At 34.3% G+C, this 22,221-nt stretch overlaps 1 long non-coding RNA gene across 1 annotated transcript in view; it reads right to left on the bottom strand.

The window, feature by feature from the left end:
• Window positions 1-22,221, bottom strand: part of LOC122800077 — a 1,513,804-nt gene that overhangs the window by 862,805 nt on the left and 628,778 nt on the right. The window contains exon 2 of the long non-coding RNA XR_006364527.1: window positions 13,874-14,031. This is a non-coding gene — a long non-coding RNA (uncharacterized LOC122800077). The remainder of the gene's footprint in view (window positions 1-13,873; window positions 14,032-22,221) is intronic.

The following is a 22,221-nucleotide window of genomic DNA, read 5'->3' as shown; positions in this document are numbered from 1 at the left end:
AAAAAACAACTATTTACACCATGTACTTCTATTTATACCATATTTACAACATATTTACACCATGGATGCCAGAGGATAACAAAATGATATAACAAAATATTTTGTAAAATCAAAAGTTACCGTGTGATGGTAACAATGTCTAATGGTTATAGGGCCAGAAATGATACTGATGGAGTTTTTCCTGGAATGGAGTGTTAGAGACCCACATTTTGGAAGATTATTTAGTTTGGATTAGGTCAAAAAGTCTACACCAGTAATTCTGAAAATATTCTTTTTTCTTTTTGTTATTATTGCATAACTTATGTGCAGATATATATTTGATTGCCATTGATGTAAAGTTTCCCAAGCTGTTGTATAGGGATTGACCCAGTTCTTGGCTATAAAATATTTGAGAAGGGCACAGGCTGTAAAACAGATGTGGCGATGGATACCCTTAAGATATTTAGGAATAATATTTAAAATCATAGTTTGCCAAGAGAATGTGGTTTTTTCGTATCCCATTTTTTCCAACTGAGTTCTGAGAGAACACCAAAGTTTGTAAATATTCTTACAGCTCCAAAAGATGTGAATTATATCTACGTGTGGGAGGGAACAGAACGGACAGGATAGGTTTTTATTGTATCCAAATTTCAGTAAGACTGCTAGGGTATAGTAGGAATTGTTGTTTATCATAAGCTGAGTATAAATTTGGTTTTTGAAGGGGGTTAAATTCAGGGAATTATTGATTGCTTCACACTTAGACTCCATAGAAATTTCTCCTTGTATACCATCCCAATATTTGGAAAATAGAAGTGAATGGTTATACTTCATTCTTGACACAAGTTTATAGGTGTTTCAAATCATTTTGTTCTGTAGGGAGAGTGATTTAATGATAGATTGTGATACTGTAATGTCTTGCTCCTTCACTCTACAGTAAGAGAATTTTTGTTTTATAAGTGAGCTAATTTGTCTTAAGATAGGATCATATTTGTTAGGAGCACCAAATAAAGCTTTGACCTCGGCAACATTTTTAGAGTTATAGAAGTGCCAAACTATGGCTTTCTTAACAATAGGGAAGTTTGTTAGATCGATCATTTTATTATTGATTTTTAAGTTAGGGTTTAGGTGAATAGGTTGGAGAATGAGAACAGTATTGTGTAAATTTAAGGAGGTCATCAGAGTTTGAAAGATGCAAATTTTGTTCTTTAGTATAGGCAAGATCTTGAACTTGTAGTCACCATCAGGTGCAAGAAAAGGGACAGCATATGGATTGAGTTTAAACGAATATATATAGTTGCACCAGATTTTGATCCAGGTTGGGTACCAAGTTTCAACAGAGGGGTCATAGCAGGCTATTTGAATTAGACGGCTAGCATTAATGATGTCATAATATAAATTAAAATCCAGGAGACTTAAACCACCTTTGTTCTTTGGAGTAATTAGATTCCTGTATGATATTCTGGTTGATTTAGGGAACCATAAAAACTTTGAGATTGTGGTTTCCATTTTTCTGAAAAAAAGTTTTGGAATGTTTAAAAAGATGGAGTTAAGATGAAAAAGGATTCTAGGCAAAATATTCATTTTAATGATAGCAGATTTTGATAGCAAAGAAAGACTGATGTTTTTCCATCTAGTTAGATCGTTATTTATCCGATCCCAGACTCTGTATAGGTTTGCTTTTATTAGTTCTTGGTGAGGGTGTGTGAACTTTATTCCTAGGTATTTAATTGTATATTTGAGAGGAGTGTCAGACAGGGGGAAGTAATATTCTAAATGGTTTGCAGGGTTTAATGGAAAAATAGATGATTTAGCAGGGTTTAATTTATAATTAGCAGCCTCAGCAAAAAGATTAATAGAATTTCGAATTTTATGAAGATCGGTGTTGGGAAGCTCAAAATAGATGTTTAGGTCATCTGCAAATGCAGAATAATTTATATCAATGTTGAAGACTTTTGGGATATGGTGATAAGTCTTTTGTTTAACCCAGAGAAGGAAAGGTTCCAGATATAAATTAAAAAGATAAGGTGAGAGTGGGCAGCCCTGCCTAGTACCATTGGTAATTTTAATAGGGTGTGATAAAGTAAGGTAAGTAGAGGCATTGTTATAAAGCATCTTAATCGTGTTGATAATCAGATCAGGAAAGTTAAAGAATTTCATGGTTAGGTAAAGGAACTTTAGATCAACGTTATCAAAGGCTTTGGTATCATCTAGGGTGAGTGCATAACACGGGTGGTTATCACTTTTTAGAAACAACATTAATGTGTTTAAGGTAAGAGTATTGTCACACAGCTGCCTCTGTTTCATAAATCCCAACTGTTCAGGAGAAATGACTGTAGCTATAACTTTCTGAATTCTATTAGCAAAAATGGTAGATAAGATTTTGATGTCAACGTTAATAAGGGCGATGGGCCTATAGCAGAGAGGGTTGGACTTTTCAGAGTTTGGTTTTGGGATGAATATTGTTTTCGAATTGTTCATATACTTATCAGTAATCCCTTTTGAGATGATATAATTATACATTGCAAGGAGAGTTTTAGACAGGTGATGACTAAAAGTTTTATAAAATTCTCCTGTAAAGCCATCAGGACCTGGCACCTTATTTGGTTTAAGCTTTTTAATAGCTAGCATTATTTCATTCAGTGTTATGGGACTGTTTAGAAGGGTGTTTTGCACGAAGGATAATTTTGGAACAGATAGCTCATTTAGGAATTATTTGTGCATTTCATTTGGGGTCTGGTTTTGGGGATTATAGATTTCAGTGAAGATATTTACAAAAGAGTTAACAATATCTTCATTACTGTATACGTTTTTCCCTTTGTATTTTATTTCATTAATATAGTTTTGTCCCTCTTTGATGTTTATGAGTCCAGCTAGTGTTCTGGAGGGGGTTTGGGCCCATTCCGAATATCTGTGAAGGAGTTTGAGTTCTACCAAGGATTGATTTTGTAAGTGAAATGAGTAAATTTTTTTTGCATCACATGTAATTTCTTTTCCAGTTCAGGAGAAAAATCCTTTTGTAGTTGTGCATCAGTCATCTTTTGCTCATTGTTGAGGTTATTGATGTACAATTTCTCTTTTTTTTGATAATAAGATGACTTTTGTATGAGTATTCCTCTGATGACCGCTTTGGCCGTAGCGCACTGGATATCTAAGGGGATGGTGGATAAACAAGATTCTGCATCAAATTGTTTCAGATAATCATTAATTTCCTGCAGAATATCTTCTTTTTTAAGAATGTTACTGTTTAGTGACCAAGTGGGACTACTACCATTGCGATTCAGGTGGTGAATGGGATTAATAGAAAGTGAGACATTCGAGTGGTCGGATATACATCTAGCCTCAAGGGCAAAGTTTGTAATTTTGTTTGAAAGGATATCAGAGACCAAAAATAATCAATTCTGGACCAGACTTTATGTGATGCCGAATAAAACGTGAACTTATTTAGCTCTCTGTCATGGTCAAATATTAAAAAAGGGTCAACTAAGTTGAAGCTATTTATCAAATCCTGAATAGATGCAGTTACTTGCGAGGACTGTTTCCTGTTTTTATTTGAACTATCATTCAAGGGATCCATGAGTGCATTCCACAACCACCAGTAATGAAAAGATGATTAGGAAATTGAAGTAGTAGATTATGTATTTCATAGAAGAATAGGTGCTGCTTTGTACAAGGGCTATATAGGTTTAAGAAAAGTAAAGGGTATTTTACCTGAGGGTATGAGCAGGAAAATAAACACCATCTACCATTTGGGTCAAATTTAGTATTTAGCACTTCACCAGGAAAGGATTTTTTAATTATTATTACAGTGCCTTTTGATGCAAGACTATTCCCTGCTGATATCACAAGTTTAATCCAATTTCTTTTTTTAATATTATCCCATTGAACATTTGTCATATGGGACTCCTGTAAAAAGACAATGTTGGATTTATCCTGAAAAATCAGGTGCATAACTAGTTTCTTTTTATTGATTTCTTGAAGCCCATTTGCATTCCAGGAATTCACACTAATCATCATAATTAGATTCAAAATGTAGATATATGCTAGGATAAACTAAGAAAAAAGCCCTACTAGGGATGACGCAATTAATAAATACATGTTTTATATATGACAGAAAGTGTAATGTGGTAGTAAATCGTATTCTGGCATCCATGCTCCTTATCATAAACCCTGTGCCTAATCACCTGTCTCCCTGAGTCATTTCTGAAAAAGTTTTAGATAGATACAAGTGATCTGTTTTTAAATATTTTCCCTTATGAAGAACAATACAAGAATAGAGCAGGGAAACATATAAACTAACATCAATAGTCCAAGCGCCAACAAACATTGGATAACTACACCATCATGCCACTCCCAAAAATGTTAAGGAATATTGAAAAACATATGTAAATAGAATGGACAGTTAAAGGCAAAGTGACGTTCGAGTTAGGAGTTAAAGGGGATAAAACAATACTACCATAAGAACATAATACATACAGCATTTTTTTTTAGATTATTGACCTAGAAAATTTCCATGCAAATAGGCAAGTGAGGTTGGAGTAATATAGACAATAAAAGTTACTAAGCAACTGAAACCAACACAATTTATAGCCAGAGATATTAATAACCATTACAGCAGATAGTAACGCAGGTTCTATTTATAACTGGCATAGCAGTAAGTACCATCATAACCTAATACTATGTTTTGGTCTCCTATCTGGAGAAGGGACAGTCAACTTAGATAAGCTCTAACTGACCATACTGCTCTAAAGGGAGGTTAATGAAGGGGGTAATTATAACAAGAAACAATTACAGGTTAAATATATACGGCAACAAACAGAACAGCTCTGAGTAATGTAAATACATTTTTTACCTATCTAGATATCTAGCTGGGTTTACTAAATATGCATTACACACAAAATTACAAAACAATAGGATTAAAGAAGGAAAGACAGAAACAAGAGCATTAATTAACAACCTAAGCAGATAATTGGATTTCCACTAAATGCAGTTCACAATAAACTACATAACTCACATGTCATCACTAACCAATAAAAAACACAGTTTAGCCAGCCTTTTTAGCAAGAAGCAAGTTTTAGCAAGCCGGCTAATTAAACCAAGCACAAGCATACAGCATATCAAGCTCACTAGCTCTGTAGATCCATCTTCATTGAGAGAAAGAACAAGCTAATCCACATCCTGCACCTGCAGTGTAGAATTAAAACATCATGATTCATGAATCGTGATTGAATCATGGTGAAAGTGGTCAAAATGCTAATTTGTGTTACCATGCAACAACAGATAAATTTCAAACTTGAAGACATTTTTTCAGTAAAGGTAGCACAGCTGTGAAGCAGACTAATGGATTACTAAACAGGCAATTGTCTTTAGCTGTCTTTAAATAACTTTTGACAATTGCATAGGCTTTTTATTTTACTCACAGAGTCTGAGTTTGTATCACAAACACTTTCACAATGAGCACTTAAACACACACCTAAATACTAAATAGAAAACTAAATGTGAACACATAAAATATTGTTTTTGAAAAACTGAAAGGCACAAAAAAGCATGTCTGAAGTATGGCATTGTAGTTTTGCAACATGGCCAGCAGATGGCAGCTACTATACAGTTTGATATGAAAGACTTCTGACAAAGTGATTTATTTGTATTGCTAGAAAAAACCTATATTGTAATAAATTCATTACTTAAACATAAGATTAGGCTGCTGAATTACCCTGACCAGAGTCCTTTATAGTCCATTTAAATTACCCCATCCTGAAGTGTCCAGAAAGTGTTGTTTTAGATTAATTTCTTCTTGCCTAAGCTCTAATTCATGATATTAGCATTCCCAGAAATACACTGCTTCTTCTTCTTCTGTTGCGACCTCCGACCTCGTGATGTCATCGGCTGATGTTCCTGTTGCATTCTGGGTAATGGAATGTTGAAATGGCCCTGGGAGCTTAGGGAATCTTTGTGGAGCTCTAAATAAGGCCTCAACAGGCCACAGGGAGCCTCATGCACTGATACAAACGGGCCAACATATTGCTGAAGAGCTAGAAAGGAAAATAAAAACAAAAAAAAAAGCCAGGACATCCAGATGATGGTAAAAATAAGCTGGGAAGATGACAGGGTAAGTTAGAATCAGTTAGCAGTGTTAGAAAGCCAGCAGAGATAGGTTTTTGTATGTGTATTCATCTTGGTTATACTATTTGTTAGTCTTAACATTAATTCATAGCTTTTAAGCATATACTGTATTATCTTGATTATATTATTTTACTAGCTTTAACAGTATAGCTAGTTAAGCAGGTAGTTCCTTGAAAGCTTGCATAAAAACTTTTTTTGCTTCATCTGCAGAGTGTATTAGGAACTTCTGATCCCCATAACTGAAGGAGAGGATGGCTGGGTATTTCATCTGGAAGCGTAATTTTTTTTGATTAACAAAGCACAAAAAGGAGCTAGAGCTTATCTTTGAGCCTTAATGGGCTGGGGTAAATCCTGTGCTATTGTATTCCTGTGACCCCTCCATGAAATGTTACTTTTCTTTTTTGCAGCCATGAGGAGTGTGGTAACGTGCAGCATTTAGTAGCTTTGCATAAATCTGCCTAGGGACACCCTCATCTTGTGATCTTCGTAATGCTCTATGAGCTCTTTCAATAATGATTTCTTTAGCTAAAATTTTATTTTCAGTAATATGCTCAAAAATCTCAGTTAGTATGACTGGTAGTTGTACTTGGTCAAACTTTTCTGGAATGCCACGTATTAGAATGTTCTACTCCGTCCTTTTAAGTCTATTATTTTTTGCTGTAAGTCACTAATAATTTTGTCATTTGTATTTAGCTTGGTTTGTAAATCTTGTGTTTTGCTTTGGATTCTCCTCAGTTTTCTTGTCAATAAGATTAATTCTGGATATCATTTGGTCTAGATTAGAACCAAATGAATTGAATTTGTCTGAGAATAATTTGAAATCTTCATGCAAGGGCTGTAATGCTGTTTTAAGGTCATCTAGTGAGAGAACAGTCTCACCTTTAGATTTAGCAGCTCCTTTATTTGAATCCTGTGTTGATTTATTTATTTTCTGCCTCTTAGCTGTTACATCCTTTTTAGGTGACATTAGAGAAGATAGTTTGGTTTTAGAAGTTATAGCATCCATGGATTCTTGTTGGTTAGCCATCACTGGGTGAATTAAAGTGTAGGTTTAGGCCACAAGGAAGTGACTTAAAGAATTCTCCTTTAACTTTTCTTGTTTATAACTCAGAACTCAGTCCTTCAGAGAAAATGATGCCACCATGTGGTTGTGGCCTTCAGCCAGTCACTAGAGGTAAGCCCTTGCAGAAAAATGACAAAATTTTACTTTTTAGACCAAAATGTTGCTATAGGTCTTTTCCATGAAGTGTGGTTTAGAAGAAATACTCCTTTCCTGTACAATTCGGTGCCAGATGCAGTTTTTTTTTTTTTTTTTGAGTGGATAGATTTGGTTGACACAGGAGCAGCAGAAAGTGCGTGTTCAGTGCTCGGCGGCCATCTTGAACATCTCCAGTTGCTGCCTGATTTTTATCGACTTCTTGTTTGATTTCCATTCCCACTTGATGCCAATATGCTCCTGCTAGACTTAGAAGGGAAGTCATCTTAGATTTTTTTCTCCTCATGTCCAATATTTAGTAAGGAAGCACCAGTACAAACAATATTGCAACATGCTGAACATATAAGTTCCAAGATAGAGGAAAAGCAAATGGAACAAGATGCATCTGAAGAAGATATACCAGAAAGCAATGTTCTGGAGCCTTCTTTAGGGGATTTGCATGAAAGTGCAGTTAGAATTGTACATCAAGGGAAAGACCAGGAAACAGTAAAAATTCTGACATAAGTAATATTGTACTATTTTATGTCAATAAGACCCCAGATTGAAGAGCAACAGAGGGAGCAGGATGCATCTGAAGAAGATATGCCCAAAGTCAATGTTCTGGAATTTTCTCTAGCAGACTCACATGAAAGTCCAGTTAGAATAGCACAGCATGGTAAAATGCAGGGAATAGAAATCAAAGAAGAAGCTCTCAATCCAGAAGATAATGATCTAAGAGAAGAAATGTTTGATTTGATGGAGATGCATGGACATATTAAGATAAATGAAACAGATGATTAAGGATATTACCTGATGGACACAAGGCACAGACTTTGATACTTACCTTTGGGATGAGAGATTTGGCTTGGCTTAAAATGGCCCACAAGGGCAGATAGCCAGTACTAATCTATGAACTTGATTCTCTGTAAATAAGACCCAACATGTTAGAAGAGATGAATGCAGTGATCAGGACTATTAAGACAAACTATTGTGGTAAAGGGGAGGAAGGAACACATAGTATGCTACCTTGGAAGCACTAACTACAGAAAGCTATAAAGCAACTAAGGCAAGTATCATCAATATTAGATTACACAAAAAAAAGAAAAGAAAAAGAAAAAAATAGAGAGAGAAGAGATCAAAAATTCTTACAAAGACAGATGTGACAAAAGCAATAACTAATATCAAAACAGTCCAGGATTTCTCATATATTATTTCTAATAATAACTTTGAAATATCAGTTCAAGTAGGAATAATTAGAAGATATGCAGATGCACATAAAGAACTAGTACACGATAAGCCATCAATTCATAATGCAAACAATTTATAAAGACTTTCTAAACCAAAGAAAAAGGAATACTAACACCAACAACAACAGCAAAAAGAAGGAATAGGAACATTCTGGAGAACCATTTATTAAGATCATGTTAAATGCAACAAAAATGCCAAATGGATAGAAGAATTAATAGCAAAGTCAGCCTTCTCCACCTCCCAGCTCCTAGCAAAAGCCCAACTAGCCTTCTCCAAAACAGAAACCTGGATGCAGTCTAACCATCTGTCACTAAATGCAAATAAATCCAAGCTAATGATTTTTCCCCTACCAAAACCTCCATCGACAAATCCACATTCTCCATACAGAGCCAAAACAACACCCTCCTTGAAATCATTCTCAACATCAAGCTTACTGGCATCATTATTGATGAAGAACTAAAATTTGACACCCTAATGCACTCCGCAATCAAGAAAACCCACCAAAAGTTAGGTCTTCTCTACAGGCACAACTCCTTCCTAAGCCCCTCTATCTGTCAAACTCTTGCATCCACCTTCCTACTCCCCTTCCTTATGTATGGTGCCCCTCTTTTCACCAATCTCCATCTTTGACTTCGGTCCAAACTTGAATCCTGCTACTACAAGATCTCGAAATTTGCAACCAATTAAAAAAACTCATCCCACCACTGCCACTCCCACCTCACCCTCAACTGGCTTGAACTACCCAACTTCCTCAGTTACCTACAACTCACTGCCAACAAGCTCATCTTTAAACCTGCCAACTGCCCAGCTCTCTCTACTTCCTTATAACCTTACATTCCCAATCACTCACCCAGATCCAAAAACCAAAATCTCCTTCAGGTACACAAACCTGCACAACCTCCAGGCCATCTACTGCTGTCCTGCTCCTTAGCTAAGCAGTGGAACTCTCTCCCCACACAACTATGCAACCTACTAACCATACAAATTTCAAATCTCAGCTACTCTCTTATCTTTCTTCCAAATGGGAATGCCCTTACCAATCTCCAACTTAAACCCCCCAATTCCACCTTGTACTGACTCATCCAACTATCTCTATTATTACTTCATCCCACCTAAAACAATCCCTCCCCTACTAAAAACTAATTTTCTCTCAAATATATATTATACTATACTCTCCAATCTCAAATATATTATTGCATAATATTTTCCTAACCTATTAATTGCTAGTAGCTATATATTTTGAATTGTTAAACCTACAATTGAGTTTATAACAAAAATATTCACTTTATGTAAATGTTGAAATTTCTGTATTGAATTATGTCTTTTTATTTTTGTAACATTGTGACAAGCCAATTGCAAATATCATGGAGCTTCTCTGTAAATGTTTAATTAGCTGTATGAACTATGTCCTTTTGTAACATGTGAAATGTAACTTGCAATTATTGTGGAGCTTTTCTCCCTGGCCCTCAACTGAAAATAGGCTCTTCTTGGCCCAGTGGACTTCCCTGGTCATCAAACTTAAATAAATAAAATAAATAAATAAATAAGTAAATAGCTCAAATATAAAGAATATGAAATGGGATGAATTAATGGCCATAGAAATTGAGGGAAAACTTAAGAAAATCTCAATACTAGAAAAACCCCAGCCCGGATGCAGTACCTAGAATCTGGATGAAGGTATTAAAATCTTTACACAAAGCTTTCTCCCTCAGCAAAAATGACTTATATTCACATCGCAAACAAACACCAACCTGCTAAACAAGACAAAAAATTATACTTCTTTTTAAGAGTGAACATGCAAGCCATCTTAAGAACTATAGACCAATAACTTAATTTCCTTAAATATATACATTATATACTAGTATTGGAATAGAGTTTATTGCCATCTAAGAAAAAAAAATCATAATAATACAACAAAAGGTCAAAAAAGAAACCCATACCAAACACAGGAAAATCTATTGTTAAAGCCATATTAGAGAGTTCTAAAAAGAGGCAGGGTCTAGGCATGGCATGGAAAGATTGCAAAAAAAAAAAAAAAAAAAAACACATTCTAGAGCATTCCATTTTCAAGGATAACACAGGGCTTATAGATGTATAAGATACACCCTACATTCACAAATTACATTGCAGTGACTATAAAACTGTAACATACAACTCTGCAGCTTAGCCATGATAAATGACAAATTATTATCCCAGTGAAAAAAAAAACAGAATATTCAAGGGTGATTATTTGTCACATATGATATTCTGTTTTGTGCTTAATCCATTAAGCTGTTTCCATAACAGGTCCAACAATGGTTATAGATTAACTGCTAGAAAATGTTCTACTTTTTTGGATGATTTAAAACTGTATAGTTCATTAGATGAGTAGTTGAAAACTCAACTCCAAATGGTTAAAATGTTCTCAGACAACAATTAGAATGATCATTCTTTTGATAAATGTGTATAAGCAGCATTTATTTAAAGAAACATTTCAGCACCAAGAACATATCAACTCAGGACAGTAATGTGATAAAAACAAAATTAAAGAGGAGGGTTTTTAAAATATTTGGAATAGATGAAGGGTCAGCAATAAAACATAAACCAATGAGAATAAAGCTCTGTATGGAATATTTCAAAAGACTAAAGCTAATATTGAAAAATACTTTTGAATTCTAGAAATAAAGTTCAAGCAATAAATCAGTTTGTATTTCCTATTCTAACTTGCAACTTTGTTGCAATTGATTGATAACAAATGGCATTGAATACTTTGCACAAGAAAATTTAAAAAATGTATTATTCTTATCAAAAGATTTATAAAATCAGTGCATACAAAGAGTATACATTTACTCTGCAGAAGACACAGCTGTCCACAAAATTGACTATATGTATAGGCCTACAAATTGTGGGAGTGCATACATATTTGCTGACCTCAACAGATCCATACATAGCAAAAGCTCTAAAACATGAAGAGAAGAAGTATAAGATGACATCTTTACTTAATTTAGAATCAGACAGCAACATACAAACTAAAACTGCCAAAGAAAAAGAAAGAATTTAACAAAAATGACCAGAAAAAAATGAAAGAAAATTGAAAAGTCTACAAATATATTGTCAAGTATGGAAAACTCTTTGAACAGCCACATGCTGACTAAGATTTGATGCATTAATGTATAACAGGAAATAAACTGAAACCAAAGGATGAATGGCTAAAAAATGGAGGTCCAAGATAATAAGATGGAAAAAAAAAGATTAACACAGGTTCTTTAAAATTTAACTGGAAATGGTTGCTCATGTCATTGTTGGGTGTGATACACTCATGGCCGAGAGTCTGTATACGAAAAGGCACAATAATGTGCCAAGGCTGTTGTACTGTGGATTGTGCAAACACTACAATATAGAAGCAGAAACACAAAGCATTAACAACAATGATGAAGCTCAGATCACATGGGATTACCCAATGCAAACAGTTTAAAACAAAATAAATGCAAAAAAAAAAAAAAAAAAAAAAACAGATGCAGTACAAGAAAAATGGAGAAAAATAGAACTAATCTTTGAAATTGCTACTACACCCAATGTTTATATATCAAGAGTCACAACATCCTAAAATACAGGACTAATAAAAAAAGAATTTATAATTGTAGTGAAGTACACTAGCAATGCATGTAACCAAATACAAAATGGAGAAGACACAATTCTGGGTATTTTGCTTCTGCTAAGAAGAGTACGCTTGTCCAGCATCAAAGACTGAAGCATCAAAATCTCAAAACTTTTGGATAAATTAAAAAAGGTCAAAGAGAATATTTGCAATTAAGGGAAAGCACTTCTTGGCTGCCATTCAAACTAGATGACTTACCATTCTTAATAACTTAGATTGCACCTTGAATTTCAAATTCTGACAGAAAGGCTTTTTGAAGAATTAGACTGCCCTAGGGTACGTCCTGCAAGTTTAAAAAACTGGGAGATGTCTGGTTGTAAGGGAGGTAGTATCTTCGGGTTTACACTCGGTTTAAGTTCCACAGACTCCCATAATGTTTTGATTAATTACCTGTTGATCACGAGTTATGCTATCACTGCCTGAAATTGCATCTCCACTATTCTTCTAGTCAAGTAATTCATGAGAAACATGCATGTGCGCCATGTACCCCAGCCATGAAGTCTTCTTGGGAAAATACATAAGTAAATTTTAATATTCAGCCTATAACTGACACATGAAGTCTTTGATTTTGCATGACAAGCTCATATATTTTATTTTTCTCTAAATTGTGGTGAATGATTTTGCACTTAAAAAGTTTACTTTGCCATCTTTTTATATGTTATGGATGACAGTTCTATGGCTTGATTACAGCAGAGTGAAATAGCCATGTATAACTAGTTTGAATGTCATCAATCTTTATGAGATAAGGATGACTTTGTGATGGTTTGTCCAATAGTATTTCTCTAATTTTGATTTCACGGGCCCCTGACAACCTTTATCAAACAGTATTAAGGTGTTACATCTCAAGATGCTTATAGATGAAAAGATTGATATCCTGACAAGAAATAGAGACTGAAGAATGTTTTGCAAGTATAGACAGCCTCAGCATCAAAGTGCTTATTTTGACCCCGATGGTGATGAATGAATGGGCAATGTTTAGAAGAATCCAGTACTGAGTATAAGACAAGTCCTATCTATGTATAAACTCAGTAGCTGCAGTGCCTCTGATGCCAGGTCATCCAATAAGGTAGTGATGATACTAATATTCTACAGAGCTTCTCAATTGTTCTTTGAGTCTATTAGCTGCTCAGCAGCTCCAAAATATTCTGCATTCAATACTAATGTAAAGTCTTTTCCCAAAAAATATTGCTTTACATAAAGGAAGATTGGAGAATCATGAAAAAGTCATCCCTTTGAATAGTGTGTCCAGTATAAATAAACTATAGAATGTGTGCCCAGCTGAGTCACATATATAGAAATTTAATATCTGCCTGTGTCTTTAGCAAATACTTATGTGTATTTGCATTGCATCTTGTTACATACTAGCATTCTTACATTCCATAGCAGATACCTGAGCACAGGGATGATACCTATACTGCATTTTTTGTGTTTAATTTAACAGATTCATTTTCCCATAGTTTGGTCTCTTAGGGAATCAGCTTGACATCAACTCAGGAAAGCTAAAGAGATCTGGTCTTTTAAATAGGGTGCTAAGTTCCCTGGCATGTTGCACAGTAGTTCTGATAAGGGCATCTATGTCTGGTACTCAAGATGCAGTGGTATATATGAATCTCTGAACTATAGTGAGATGCTTTAAAACAATCAAATTAACCAGAAATGAGAAGGTGTGATGAATAACATGAGTCATACAGTACCTTATAACTGTGTTTGTTGCTAGTTCCAGCTGTTAGATAGAAGACACTGGCAGATTCACAACAACATCTTGAATTTGCTTCAGATTTGAATGGGGGTGATTAAGATAAAGATCCAGCATCAGTAGAGAACAGCTCCTGTCTATGTAGGTTCATAAAACCTATAGAAGAAAGAAAAGTAAACTATATAGATAAAGTAATTAAAACTGGTCAGAAGAACTAACACAACAATACCAAGTATACAAGAAAAAGGCAATGTCCTTAAAGGACAGCTGTGCTCTCTTTAAAATTATATATTGTGAAAGGATCACAGTATTTCATTATCAGTGTGACAATGTCAAATATATGATCAAGTTCTTAGCAGTCCACTCTCAGGGTCATAATTCTTTTTCAACATTAAAAAAAAAATGAATACCTGACTTAAAGTTCTTTGATTGACTTGGGCTAATGTGTAAAAGTTAGTTGTTCCATAATGTAATCATATACACTGTGTCCTTGATATCTGAATTTGTTTAACCAATGTCAAAGTACAGCCCCAAAGGTCTAATGTCGACTTCAGGATGTCCCTTTTAGGCACCTAAAATATATTAAATCTAAATGAAGAAATTAGCAAAAAAGGCTTTAATTTTAACAGCTGGTCTTCTTATGTGACTTTAGTGTTTCATTGCAGAGCTTGTCTAAAGTAACACTTTAGTATAGATTCCTTTTTCCTTATGTCAGTCAATTTATAAATGCAAAAACTTGAACCATAGTCTTTCAACCATCTTAACAATGAGTTATACAATGGTGCCAATGCATTACTATTCTCAAGGTTGCATTCCTCAAAACAGTTCTAATGGTACAAAATTACATAATAACAATTATAGTGACATTATTTTCAAATCTCATGTGATTATCTATCATACACAAGTTCCTAAAGGTAGCATACAGCCAAACAACAAATCATTGTAATGGCCTATTGATAATACTGATTACATTTCCCCAAAGCATTACTTAACTGTTATCCCTGTAAAAGGAAATATTTCTATCTGCGGATATGTTCAGATAACCAAGATACTTTTTCAAACCATGATGCTCCTCATTTGAGGATACTATAGCAGTAACTTTCTCAACATTTGCAAAAATTTTACTTGACACTAAGACAGATGGGGGGGTCTAATATTAACTAAAAAGTATGCACCATATAACCTTGTGTACTACCCCTTCACAAACCATATAATTCTGAAAAATTTCCCTTAATCATAATGCAAATCGTTGTATTACACAACCAAAGTCTTATCATTGTACTAAAAACGAGCTGTTTTCCACAGCAGTTTTGTACTTAGAACAGTGATAAACAGAATTAAAGTCTTCCTTAAATCCAAAAATATAAGACTGATTTCTTGCCTAAAATGCAATCACTTGGGTGTAAAAGCTTATTACGTTTATAAGGCATTATCTTCCTTTCATGAAACCGTGTCATTTGCTATCAAATACTTAACCAATGAAATCAGTGAAGACCCTTAAAATCCTCACAAAATGCTTTCCAACATTTATGGGTCTATAGCTGTTAAGAATTCTGACATTCCTATCCTTGAATGGCAGTGTAGATATAGCTGTTTTCCATCTTTGAGAGGCAAATACATGCTACAATGATTCCTCAAAAAAGTACAAAAGACATGGCCTCAAACTATCTTAAACATTAGACATAAATTGCCCATTCAGTTCCATGACAGAGTTTCTTTGAGTGCTATCTAACGCTTCCTTTACCCTCCAATCCTAAATAGTTATACAAATGAATGCCAAGCCTTCTGGTTCTGTGACAGAGCATGGCATAATTAACTTTGCAATGAATGAAAGAAAAAAAGAAACAATAAGTGCCCCATCTATAAGATCACCATTGGCAATGTTTTTCTTTTATTAAAGCAATTTTATTTGGAGAGTTTCCATGAAAAGTCATTATATGTTTGTAGGAACATATGATGGATTTGCTGCAACATTCGCAAAACAAACAGCCCTACAATTACTTGACTGAAGGACCTAAACCTCATCTGTGACATAAACAAAACATGTTGGAGGGACAGGTATATGTCTTAGAGATTACGTCTTCTCTGCAACAGACTCCCTAGTCATGTGAGGCATAACTCTTTCCTAAGCCTTTTCAAATGCAATTTTTAGCCAATGGATAGGAAATCACAAATTCACAACCAGATTATTACCTGTAACTACCCTTGTGGATAGGAGCAGCTTCTAAATGACCTAAGGCACAGGCATATGACAAAGCCATTCTAGTCCTTAGGATTGATAACTGGGAAAATTGGGGAATGAACAGCTCGGCTTAAAAAGGCTCTGGGGCCATCAGCTTAGTAATATCTTATGAATCTCCAGTAAGCCTATGAAAGACTTTTTATTGCCTTTTGTGAAGATTGATTGATTCACTTCATTATTCTTTCTAGCCATCTTTAATACTACCCTAATCATCAAACAGCATCGCTGTTATTAAGTAATATTAGATTTTTTCCTAAACAACTGTTTTACTTTCCTGCTCTAATAATGCCATTAGTTTTACTGATATTATGTTTCTATTAGAAATTGCTTTTCAATAATTAAGTTCAGTTTGAAGTAAAGGATCTCCCAAGAATCTGTGAAAGAACAATTCTTTATTTTACTTCTCCATTCAACGTATCTATGTATGACTATATATAATCACAGTTGTCCCAATCAATAACATTTTCTAATATCAGATTTTAGTATGTGTTTATATCATCAATTAAACTTCTTAAACTACACTTCCCCAAATTATAGTAGAATGGTCAGAAGTCCAGAGTAGACATGAAGAAACAATATCTGAAATTACTTTGACTGTGATAATTATACCCAAAATGCTATTATATCGTGTAGGACACCTCACATTTTTGATCGTCCCTATACTGTGTTTAAGGTTTCTGTAAATCTTATTCAAAATTATTGGAAGAAGTAACAGTATCTCAGTATACTGTGTTTTCATTTATGTTGTCCCATAATAAAATTAAGATTGCTGTGAGATGGCAATGATAACCAGATTTAGCAACATTTATTCCTCAGCTGTTTTAGACTTTTGAAGAAGCCTACCAAAGCAAAGGAGTCTTTTCCTGTACTCAGATTACTACAAATAATTTCAGGTGACTCGCAATTCATTTTAAGAGGGGAAACAATTGTCTCTTGACATATATAGAAACAATGCCTTCAGCTTTGTTTTTCCTGGTACTAAGGTACTTAGGTATCTCTGATGTTGAAACTGAATTTATCCTTGTTAAACTTGGCTTCTGTCACAAAACACCAACAATTTCATTGATAACATTACTGTGGAAATTAGAAAATGTATTGTTCAAACTTTCAGAAATAAGCATGAATTTTTCTGTTTGCATTTTTTGTCCTTACTAAAGGAGTTTTTTTAGTTTGATTTTGTTTTTAATTTTAATCCCTAAAGCCTAATTATTTGTATGACTCAGATGTAGCCTTTCTTTACAATAACAATGATTCCTATGATTAAAGTTTTCCTTTTGTTAAATGTCTTTATTATTCAATTCCAGGGCTAACCTCCTTTTAACCCTTGTCAAGCTCCTTACAATGTTTGCATCCATTAGATTGTATTTAGATGCAGGTAGTAAGTCACATATAAGTAAGTAACGTAATAAAATCATTAAATCTGAAATTTCTATATTCCCTATCTATCTTAGGTAACTAAAGGTGGTAGACAAGCGTTCTGTCATAGGCAACATTTCTCTTAAACCCCTAAGTGCAGAATCTCCTATTACTAGGATTTATAGTTTTAAGTCTGTATCACAAGAAGTACCTCTGTTATGAGTGAAACATTTCTTGTCTCATGAGTACAGCTGATAGGGAACAGTGTAAAAAAAAAAACAATTACAATAAACATTATTTAATCAATGATTAAAAAGGAAAATTAATATTGACAATATAAGAAAGTGACAGCATTTAAGAACTCCCACATTCCCTTCCTATCAAAAAGTAACACCTACATGCAAAAATGTGATTAAGGATTGGAAAGTATAGTTGCTGTTATGACTTGCATATGTATTCTGCCACCTACTATCACATTGCTAACAAGAGCCAATGAATATTGTATAAACACTGTTAAAACTCTAGATTCTTAAACAAAGTATGACGTATTCAATCTGTTAACAGCTTTTTGAATTCTACTATCCTGTCTCTTGTTTACAACCCTGAGATAAAATACAGCACTGCAGAAGTTGTACAACAAAATTGTCATAAGAATTAGTAGATATTAGCATAAAGCAGAACACATTTTTACCTAGAAAAGGTATTCTTATAACAGGCTTATTATCCTTACAAAGACTATAGCAACTCAAAATGGATATAAAGGCCTATAAAACAATAAATACACAGGCACTGTCTGTCTATCTAGCTATCTATCTATAGGGGTCTACTTCAGTAGACTGAAAATCTATTTAATGGAGTCTTACTTAACCAAGATGATAACACCAAAACCTTACTTTAACAAATGTTCACATCACCAGAATTTTAATCCCGGAAATGAGGCAGTTGGCCAACATGGGAACATTTTTCCTTTTCCCCACTACAGTGCGATCTCGGAGTTGGTATATATAGATAGGGGGGACATTGGGTGGTGTGGGCGATGAAGCCCCCCACTTGGGTGGGTTTGACATGCTTCAGTGTGTTTTCTTAATGTTGGCCAACTGCCTCCTTTCCCAGATTAAAATTCTGGTGAGGTGAACATTCATTAAAACAAGGTTTCGGTGTTGTCATCTTGGTTAAGTAAGATTCGATTAAATGAATTTTCACTCTACCCAAGTAGACCCATTTATAGATACATAGTTGCAGTCTGTAAGAGTGAATGGTCTTACAGGCCTGTTTTTCACCCTTTTGGATGCTTTCCATGACAGATCATGCAACAGTGGGTTCTGATAATTTGCACTTACCCTGCTGTTATGTGACTTCAGAGTTGGTATATATAATTAGTAATTGGTTTGGGGGTTGCAAGGGGACTTGCCCCTTCCCAGCAAAAAAAAAAATGTCTTTTTTGTGTGTTTCTATCTTTTTAGAATCAATTTTAAAAAAATACTCTTTTTTGCATTTGCTCAAGTTACAGTCTGCCTAATGATGAGACACTCATATATATACATCCATTTTTGTGTGAAATATATATATATATATATATATATATATATATATTGTTTTATATATATATAAATAAATATATATATATATATATATATATATATATTTATTTTTTTATATATATATATATATATATATATATATATATATATATATATATATAGATATATATATAGATATTTATATAAATAAATATATATATATATATATATATATATATATATATGGGTCTCCTACTTTTGACTGACAGTACACAACACGGACACCCACAACACTGACATGACAAGAACGAAACCGCAAAAACACGAAAGTGCACATGCCTGACAAACCACAATACCGACAGTTAACAAAACAAAACCTTCGCTGTTCCACACAACACACACACAAGACAAGCACACCAACAACCTAAAAACCTACACTACAACTTACACACAACTCTCTATGCACTAACCTTAACCCAAACCCTAACCCTAAGGTCCGTCACTATCACACACTTACCTTACCTGCACCCTAACCCTAACTCACTTAATCTGCCCCTAACCCTCAAGTCCCTCACTATCGCACACTTACCTTACACGCAACCTAACCTTAATTCCCTTACTATCGCACACACACCTTACCCGCACCCTAACCCTAAATCCCTCACTATTGCACACTTACCTTACATGCACCCTAACCCTAAACCCCTCACTATCGCACACACACCTTAAATGTACCCTAACCCTAAATCCCTCACTATCGCACACTTACCGAGTCGCTTTACACGTTTTCCATGTCAGTGTTTTTGCTGTTGGGATTACAAGTTGTCAGTTACCTGCTCCATCGGTCTTCTGGCGTCGGTGATGTGATTGTCGATCTTCCGAGCTTTTGGTCCAATGTAGGGAACCTATATATATATATATATATATATATATATATATATATATATATATATATATATATATATATATATATATATATATATATATATATATATATATATATATATATATATATATATATATATATAAATTATTGTCAAATGAATCAGTTTTACTGCTGTGACCTGGGTTGGCTGCGGCTGCACTAATATTAATGGAATGTCTGACTATTTATTTTCTTACTGTTTACCTGTCTGCTGTTTATATACAATAAATAAATGCTGTTTTATTTTTTCAAGGTATTTCCAAATTCAACCATTACTGCCTTACCTCCCTCTCTCTTCAGATAGAAGTTATACACGGTCTTATCAACAAGTCACTCCTCATCTATACACACATTTATTACTCCTTCATCAAGGTATATCCTAAAACCTTGCCAATCTCCATCCTGAGCTAATGAATAATTAATTGTATTTACATTATTTCTGCACTGTTTTACTTTTTGTTTTATGTAGAGTTGGAACTTAAGCAGTTTAATTAATCAACTTTAAAATGTTAAACCTAAGTTCCTCTTCACAGGAATTTCAAATCTAAACTCAAAAGAACTTAATCACTGTTTCCTACTGAACATGGCTTATCAACTTTGGGGTCTTTCTGCACCTTCTAGTACCTTTCCTCTGTTATATTCCTTAAATGTCTTCTTTATAGAGTAAAGGTACCAACCTGTTATCCCCCCTTTCTCTATTTTTGTTTAGCCCTTCTCCGCTGGAAATACTGGGATGGGTTACGGAATTATGTAATTAATCACTGTAGCTAACTCAAAGAGAATGCTGTGTTGCCTACACCAAAAATTTTAACTCCCCTCCCCCCCAAAAAAAATAATTCTTTAATGTCACATTTTTCTCGGTCAGCCATTTTAGGAATAAGCCTTTTACTTAGCTGACACCTTGTTTTCCTCATATTTCTGGAATAAAAAAAATGTATTTAACAACCACATAATCCCAATAATCATGTCAGCATTTTTATGGGGGTGACAAGGAAGCAATATCTGGTTAAATGAGTTGTTGAGTTACATGGTCTGCTAGTACCGAATGGAGAAATCAAGCTTAGAGCTGCAAGACAAATTTTGTTAGCAAATCATAGTTCTTAGCTTTTGATATATTATACTGCTCTCTCATTGTGGAGGCCGCATTTGAGTGACTGCAGATTACAACAAAGATAACACCAGATGTGAGACTCAGGAGCACCATGAAAGATCTTTGACTGGAACAGACTGGTAATTTCATGAATTCAGTTACTAAAAAAGCAAGTAAATGATTATCAAACTGTTCAGGATGATTTTTGTTTGAAGATCATAAGTGTGCAAATGCTGTTCAACAGACAACAGCATGTATGCCACTAGAATGGAAAACATTCAGGGCTAATACAAGTGGCTAAAGATATTTGTTACCATAATGATTATCTGGTAATGGATATGGCATACAGCAAATTTCCATTTCCACACTGTCGTACAGTATTGTGCACTTCACAGTCGCAACCTTCTGTTACGAAGACAGTAATGTGATATACAATATGTCTTCCTCAGTTCGTTCACAATGATGGCTAACAGACAATACTGACTGAATAGTCAAATAATCAGCCTTTTATAATTAGATTTTCTTAATGAAACTGCATAAAATAGATAGATTTTGTTCACTCATTTGGAAGGTAATGGGCTCAGACAAAACAAGCAAGGGACATTTCTTAAATGATATCATGTCTGATGATCTGCAGTTACAATGCCTGTATTAGTTCAGCTAGGCCTCTGTTTTTATAGAAGTGCAATGCAAAGAGGTGTATTAATATGGCGGAGCTGACAAATGTCGCATTCATTTAAACAGGCAAAATCAATGACCTTCTGTTCAACTCTTTCAAGGTAATACAACAAATATATTTCTAATGCTGAACAGGATTGTAATACTTCTTATAAGATTTTACAGTGTGGCAAGCAAGTCTAACCAAAACTGAAGCAGAATTGGTATAGCAATATGACTCTGCTCATAGTTGCATTATTATAAGCAGATTTTCTTACCTCTGTAAAACTTGTAAGGTCTTACAAACTAAACATTGAAACGTTTGTCAAGGAAATACATTAATGAGAAAAAGTAATGTTGTGCTTGATGTGGCATTCATATCCATCTCTCTAAGTTTACAGTCAGCGATCAGCTGTGGCCTGCATAATTAAGACACCTTTACAGTTGTAGCTCATGTCTAAAGTACACAAGGTGTGAGTTGTTTTAATGAATGCGCCTTATGCAGTAGCACACTTAGCAGGTTCATGAAAGAAAATATTTAACAGGGAGGACACTG

This window comes from Protopterus annectens, chromosome 4.part0 (genome assembly GCF_019279795.1).
Source record: "Protopterus annectens isolate FY-2018-M chromosome 4.part0, PAN1.0, whole genome shotgun sequence".
NCBI classification, from domain to species: domain Eukaryota; kingdom Metazoa; phylum Chordata; order Ceratodontiformes; family Protopteridae; genus Protopterus; species Protopterus annectens.
The sequence above is the reverse complement of the archived record's forward strand: the minus strand, read 5'-3'. Positions and strand labels throughout refer to the sequence as shown.